The sequence below is a fragment of the Brassica napus genome, assembly GCF_020379485.1.
Source record: "Brassica napus cultivar Da-Ae chromosome A9 unlocalized genomic scaffold, Da-Ae chrA09_Random_13, whole genome shotgun sequence".
Taxonomy (NCBI): domain Eukaryota; kingdom Viridiplantae; phylum Streptophyta; class Magnoliopsida; order Brassicales; family Brassicaceae; genus Brassica; species Brassica napus.
In genome coordinates this window covers 4,307-11,004 of record NW_026014101.1, presented here as the reverse complement: position 1 = coordinate 11,004, position 6,698 = coordinate 4,307, and the positions used below count along the sequence as shown (strand labels likewise).

The window sequence follows — 6,698 nt, the reverse complement described above, 5'->3', positions numbered from 1 at the left end:
AGAATAAAGGATACACAAATTTTTATCAAATTTTTTTTTGAGACAAAACCAAAACCAAAATCCACTTCTATCCTGAAAGTCAAGGATCTCCAAAAGCTATCACTGGGTGTACTACTGATTTGTAATGTCATGGACTCATGATGTAATTGTATTATTTCTGTTTGGTTACAAATATGTGTTTTCCTTTTTTGTTAAGCCAATGCTGTTTAAATTAACATCATAAGCAAGGTCTCTTATTCAACTTGACTTGAGTCTTTGATTAGATAAATTCTTATATTAATCACATGTTTGATTGCATCGCTCGAGTAATTTGGATCACAACAGTTTTGTTAATAATAGGAGTAATGGTGTTGCTAACATCTGGAGCTTAGAATCAAAAGTTGTAATTTAAAGAACATAACTATGGAATCTTGTCACGCAGGTAAGAAAACCTCTTTATCTAGTTTATTTTTCTTCTTCTCTTGTAGACATATATATATAGCCTAATTTGGACCTGATTATAGTTGTTGTTGGTACAGTCCAACTTATGGTAGAAGATCAGAAGATAATGGCATGAAGCTTCTTGCTACTGCGTTGTTTTCTGTGACTTTTGGCATTCTACTTGGACTATCTTTTCATCTTTGTGGATCCCTAAGGTTAGTCTTCTTTCTCTTCAATCTCTTCTTCTTCCTAGATTTTCCTTCATCTCTTGTCATGATGTATTATGAAGGTGAGTCTACCACAAAACCTTCTTCGTTCCATTGCTATCTCAAGTAGACATTCAGATATTGCAGCTCCTGTACAAGCCACTGATATCTCAAAGGTATGTTTTATGTAATTGTTTAGAAAATTTGCACATTTGTTTGCATGTTTCAAGAACAATTTGATTCACATTTTGCTCAGATATGGGTTCCTTCAAATCCAAAAGGAGCTGAGAGATTACCACCCGGTATTATTGCATCCGAGTCAGACTTGTACTTGCGCAGGTTTGGGGAACCCTGAAGAGGTTTGATTCTCAAGCATGCAATCTCATTCTTGGATTTACAGTTTATTTTCTTCTCTCTGTTTCCTCAGAATTTGAAAAAGAAACCGAGAGATATCTAGTAACATTTACAGTGGGTTACAAACAGAGACAAAACATAGATGCATGTGTTAAGAAGGTTGCTTCCTGTCCTTTTTGTTTTTTTTTCTAAAAAAAAAGAATTATCTTAATGGTAATCTCATTTATGTTTTGTTTTCCTTTTTTTTGAACACCATGTTTTGTCTTCCTAAAAACAGTTTTCGGACAACTTTACCATTGTTCTGTTTCATTACGATGGAAGAACAAGTGAGTGGGATGATGAATTTGAGTGGTCGAAGAATGTGATACACATCAGTGTTAAGAAGCAGACAAAATGGTATCAATAGCTTTGCTTATACCTCTCTATCTTTTGCCCCTAGTTATATGAGTTTCTTGACTCTCATATATATATATATATATGTTGTGAATATATAAGGTGGTATGCAAAGAGATTCTTGCACCCTGACATTGTAGCGCGATACGATTATATATTCATGTGGATGAAGATCTTGGAGTCGATCACTTTGACGCAGAAAAGTGAGTTTTTTTTTTTACTCTCACTTCCATTATCTTTTATCTTATTAATAATATAAGTTTATTGTTGCAGATACTTACACATGGTCAAGAAGCATGGCCTTGAGATTTCACAGCCTGGTTTGGACCCAGAGATAGTGTGTACATGGAAAATCACTAAAAAAAAAGAGAGGATGTTGAAGTCCATAAGTATGTATACAACTTCCTATGTACATGATTTTGTTTCATTAAATTTATATATTGGGTTTGAAACTTATCAGGGAAGAAACAAATGAGAAACCCGAGAGGTGCTTGGATCCTCATCGGCCACCATGTGCTGCGTATGTTAAAAAATCTCTTTATCAACCTCATTGTTCATATCTTCACATATATAACTTTAACTCTTTAATAACACAACAGATTTGTGGAGATAATGGCTCCTGTATTCTCAAGAGATGCGTGGCGCTGCGTGTGGCATATGATTCAGGTTACACTTACTCTATTACCCCCTGTTTACACTTACTTCTTTTTAGTTCTTTTTCTCTATCTCTTGCTTACACCTTATTATGAACCACAATAACAGAATGATTTGGTTCACGGTTGGGGTCTTGACTTTGCACTCAGAAGTGTGTTGAGGTACACAAAACATTACATGTCTTTTAGCGTTATAGAAATGTTTTTTTTTTTGGTTATTCAATTAACAAAGAGGCTTCCATATTATTTCTATGTGAGAATGAAGGAGCCTGCTTATAAGAAGATAGGAATAGTAGACACTCAGTGGATCGTTCATCAATCTATACCTTCCCTTGGCAGTCAGGCAGGGAAAGGAAGAAGATGGGAAATCGCCAGGGCAAGGGGTAAGAGAAGCTTGGTCTTGCCTTTTTTCAAGAACTTGTCAAGCAAGTAACTAGATGTGACAATATGTTTTTAAAACTTGTGTGGTTGTTGTTCATGTAGGTGAGGGATAGATGTTATATGGAATGGGCAATGTTCGAGAAGAGAGTGGATGAGGCAGAGAAGGAATATTTTAAATCGTTACAAGTTCAAACTCCATCCAATTCAACTACATTGCACTAGTACCTACCCTTTTTTTTAAGCTATGAGATTTTTAAGTGCTTCTTCTCAACATTTACATACAATCTTTATAGATAATCTAATATAGATATACCTTTAATCAGATTCTGGTAAAACGTTGAAGATGACTATCAAATCACTTTTGCAACAAAAGAAAAGATTGTCGAGTTAATGAAACCGAACATGTGTGTGATCTCCGAGGAGAAGAAGAAGTGGGAAAGGTGTAGAGTGTTGTGTGTGTGTGTGTGTGTGTCTTTGTGGGTTTAAAGAGCAAGAAAGAAGTGAGTGAATTGGTTTCTTGCAAGCATTTTTTTCACAGAACTTGTCTTGACAACTAGTTTGGTAATAACCAAACGACTTGTCCTCTTTGCAGATCCATTCTCTTAGTTAGAAGTATCTGTTTAACACTATATCCCTCTTCTGATTTTGTTATGTTGTCTAATACAAATATCAGATGTCAAAAAATTCTTGTGTTATGTTTTAGATGGAACTACTGTATATGCATAAAATATATATACCTATTAGGGACAAATATCTCACATCGGTAGTTGAAAAAGATCCTTAGTAATATATAAGATAGATAGACCACTCCACTTATCACCAATTGGTCTTAGGTTGGAAGTCCATCTACCTTAACATGGTATCAGAGTCAGATTCACGCAGTTTAACCCGATCCACATCGATCCGGCCCAAAGTTGGCCTTCGATTCTTGCATAAACATTCTGAAATTGACGCTTAAAAAGCCATCATCTCGAGGGGGCATATTAAGAACAAAAAGTCCCACACCGGTAGTTGGAAGGGATCATTAGTAATATTTGAGTAGGAATCACTCCACTTATCATCAATTGGTTTTAGATTAAAAATTTATTAGCTTAACACCTTGCATATTTATTTATTGCATTAAAACTGGTAAATCAAGAAATATACCAATTAATAGTATGTAATGGTTTATTCCATGCGCCTTTTAGCTTAAAGGAAACAACATCCAGTTTTGTTACAATAACCAAAATAAAAACAAGAAGATGGTTGCACACCAAGACAAAAAAAAAGAAGTCGAGCACAATCAAGATTAATTAATATAGATATACCTTTAATCAGATTCTGTTTAAACGTTGAAGATGACTATCAAATAACTTTTGCAACAAAAATAAGATTGTCGAGTTGATGAAACCGAACATGTGTGTGATCTCGGAGGAGAAGAAGAATTGAGAAAGGTGTAGAGTGTTGTGTGTGTGTGTCTTTGTGGGTTTAAAGAGCAAGAAAGAAGTGAGTGAATTGGTTTCTTGCAAGCATTTCTTTCACAGAACTTGTCTTGACAACTAGTTTGGTAATAACCAAACGACTTGTCCTCTTTGCAGATCCATTCTCTAGTAGTAGAAGTATCTTGTTTAACACTATATCCCTCTTCTGATTTGTTATGTTGTCTAATACAAATATCAGATTTCAAAAATTCTTGTGTTTATGTTTTAGATGGAACTACTGTATATGCGTAAAATATGATATACCTATGAGAGAGAAAGATCTCATATCGGTAGTTGGAAAAGATCCTTAGTATATAAGATAGATAGACCACTCTACTTATCACCAATTGGTCTTAGGTTGGAAGTTCATCTATCTTAACATGGTATCAAAGTCAAATTCACGCAGTTCAACCCGATCCACATCGATCCGATCCAAAGGTCTTCCATTCTTGCATAGACATTCCAAAATTGACGCTTAAAAAACCATCATCTCGAGGGGGCATATTAAGAACAAAGGATCCCACCTCGGTAGTTAGAAGGGATCATTAGTAATATTAAGTAGATGAGTCACTCCACTTATCACTAATTGGTTTTAGATTGTAAGTTTATTAGCTTAACACCTTGCATATTTATTTATTGCATTAAAACTGGTAAATCAAGAAATATACCAATTAATAGTATGTAATGGTTTATTCCATGCGCCTTTTAGCTTAAAGGAAACAACATCCAGTTTTGTTACAATAACCAAAATAAAAACAAGAAGATGGTTGCACACCAAGACAAAAAAAAAAGAAGTCGAGCACAATATACATGAATCATTTAATACAGTATATATATATATAATATATGATATATGGTATGTCCTTATTGTTTCTTACACATAGTCCATGGACTAGCTAGCTGCTCTCACTCATCCACTTGCTATGCTCAAACTTGATGAATGCCTCTGCTTCCTTGTCAACATTATCTTCTTTTGTAGCCTTTCTCCTACTCACCTTCTCGCTTTTGTCCTCCTCATATCCACACACTCCAAGACCTGTTTTGGCTCTTCAGCTGCATAGGAAACTCGGAACTCTTTCATCGAGTTGCGGTGATGATGAGATTTGCGATTAGAGGAGTTTTCAAGTACCATGTTTTCTTCAAATTATAAACCCTTTTAGTTCTTTACTTGTTCTGATTCTGAGTATGGTTTTGTTAGAGATACCTTTGAAAACTATTGGATGTATCTTTATATAGGAGATGATATATGGTGCTTGAAGTCAACTTGAAACGATGAGGATGAATCGGATTCCCTTTTTATCTTTTCTAAAAAAAACATGAATAATATTCTTGAGGGCTTTGGAATTTAGCCTGTTGTAATATCTTAGTGCACATATCTAAAGATTTGGTATAAACTAGTCTCGTAGATGAGGATTTAATACGATACTAGATTTTGATCCGCGTTTAAGAAGCGCGGGTATTTTTTTGTGACCGTAAACTCAAGTATTAAATAAATTTATATTTATTATTAGATATCTAAAATATTTAAAGCTGTTTTATTATTATTGTTTCAGTGGGTACGATGTTTTCATTGAGTTTTCATGTCCGAATCAGACTTGTGGTCGAACCGTAAGATCTAGTAACTCATATATAGTGGATAGAATATAATAAAATGAATATAGTAAAAGTATCTGAAAATCAAAAAGACCGTTATTAACCCACTGAGAAAAAATATAATTTGTTTTTTGTTTTATAAATTTTTGATATATTAATATATATTTGACTTGTATAAGAAATTTCTTTTAACAAATATTGTTAAGTATTTATAAATATATTAATTATCAATCTACCAAAATAGTGAAGCAAGTATTATTTTTTTTCTTTTTTTAATTTTCTATCAAACTATTATCAATTTTTTTTAAAAAAAATCAGTTTGTGACAGATATTTTATTATTAGAAAACCATACAATTTAAATAATGTTACATTTATATGTATTTATGTATAAAATTGTCTTCATAATTTAGGATTTTGAAAAAAAGGGTCTAAAGTTAATTTGGTTAATTTTTTTTGTAACAAAAGTTAATTGGATTTATAATTTTCTTTTCTGAATGAGTTGTATAAGTTAAATTATCTTTTTAAGTTAAATGCCAAAAGTTCAATTAATAATATTTATTTTGCTGATAACAAAGTGAGATTAAATAGGGATAACATATAATATACAAGGAAGACCAAAAAAAAAAAAAAAGGTCCAAACAACCTTTATAAATAGATTTATCAAGACTGTTCATTTTTAATAGAATAGATAGTGTATGAGAGAATAGCTTCAAGAACAAGCAAGATTATTGATTCGATGACATTTTCGAACAAAGTTTGGATCCATGAGGTGTGGGCCAACGGTTTCTATGTTCAAAGGTATATGCCAATGCCATGAGTGTAAATGGTAGTTACTGTCTAATATTCGTCAATAGTTTGATCCAATTAGATACGTTCATAATGCGCGATTTTGAGTGGAGAACATAAGAAGAAAAGTGGTTCTCGTTGTCCTATAGACTAGACTATAGTGATTTGTCTTTGTTGCTTGGTCAAGATAGTGATGCAGCTTTTGTGCAAACCACTAGGTTGATATGGCCCAATCACGGGTTTGACGTTACACTAGGAAAAAGAAAAAGCCCAAATTGCCTCAGAAAGAAGATGTGACGTTTGTCACGGGCCGGGTCCAATTTGCAATCCAATATACAAATTGTTTCTTTATATCTGAACTATGCTGAAGCCCTACTAATCCGGAGAAGGACAAGTTCCTTGGACACAAATGCACCACCCGACCACCACCATCAATTTCGTTTTTTTTTTT

At 33.4% G+C, this 6,698-nt stretch overlaps 2 pseudogenes; one reads left to right on the top strand and one right to left on the bottom strand.

The window, feature by feature from the left end:
- The first annotated feature begins 651 nt into the window (after positions 1–651).
- LOC125594540 lies at positions 652–2,595 on the top strand (annotated as a pseudogene).
- A 1,937-nt stretch (positions 2,596–4,532) lies between these two features.
- Positions 4,533–5,076, bottom strand: LOC125594541 (annotated as a pseudogene).
- Positions 5,077–6,698: the final 1,622 nt, after the last annotated feature.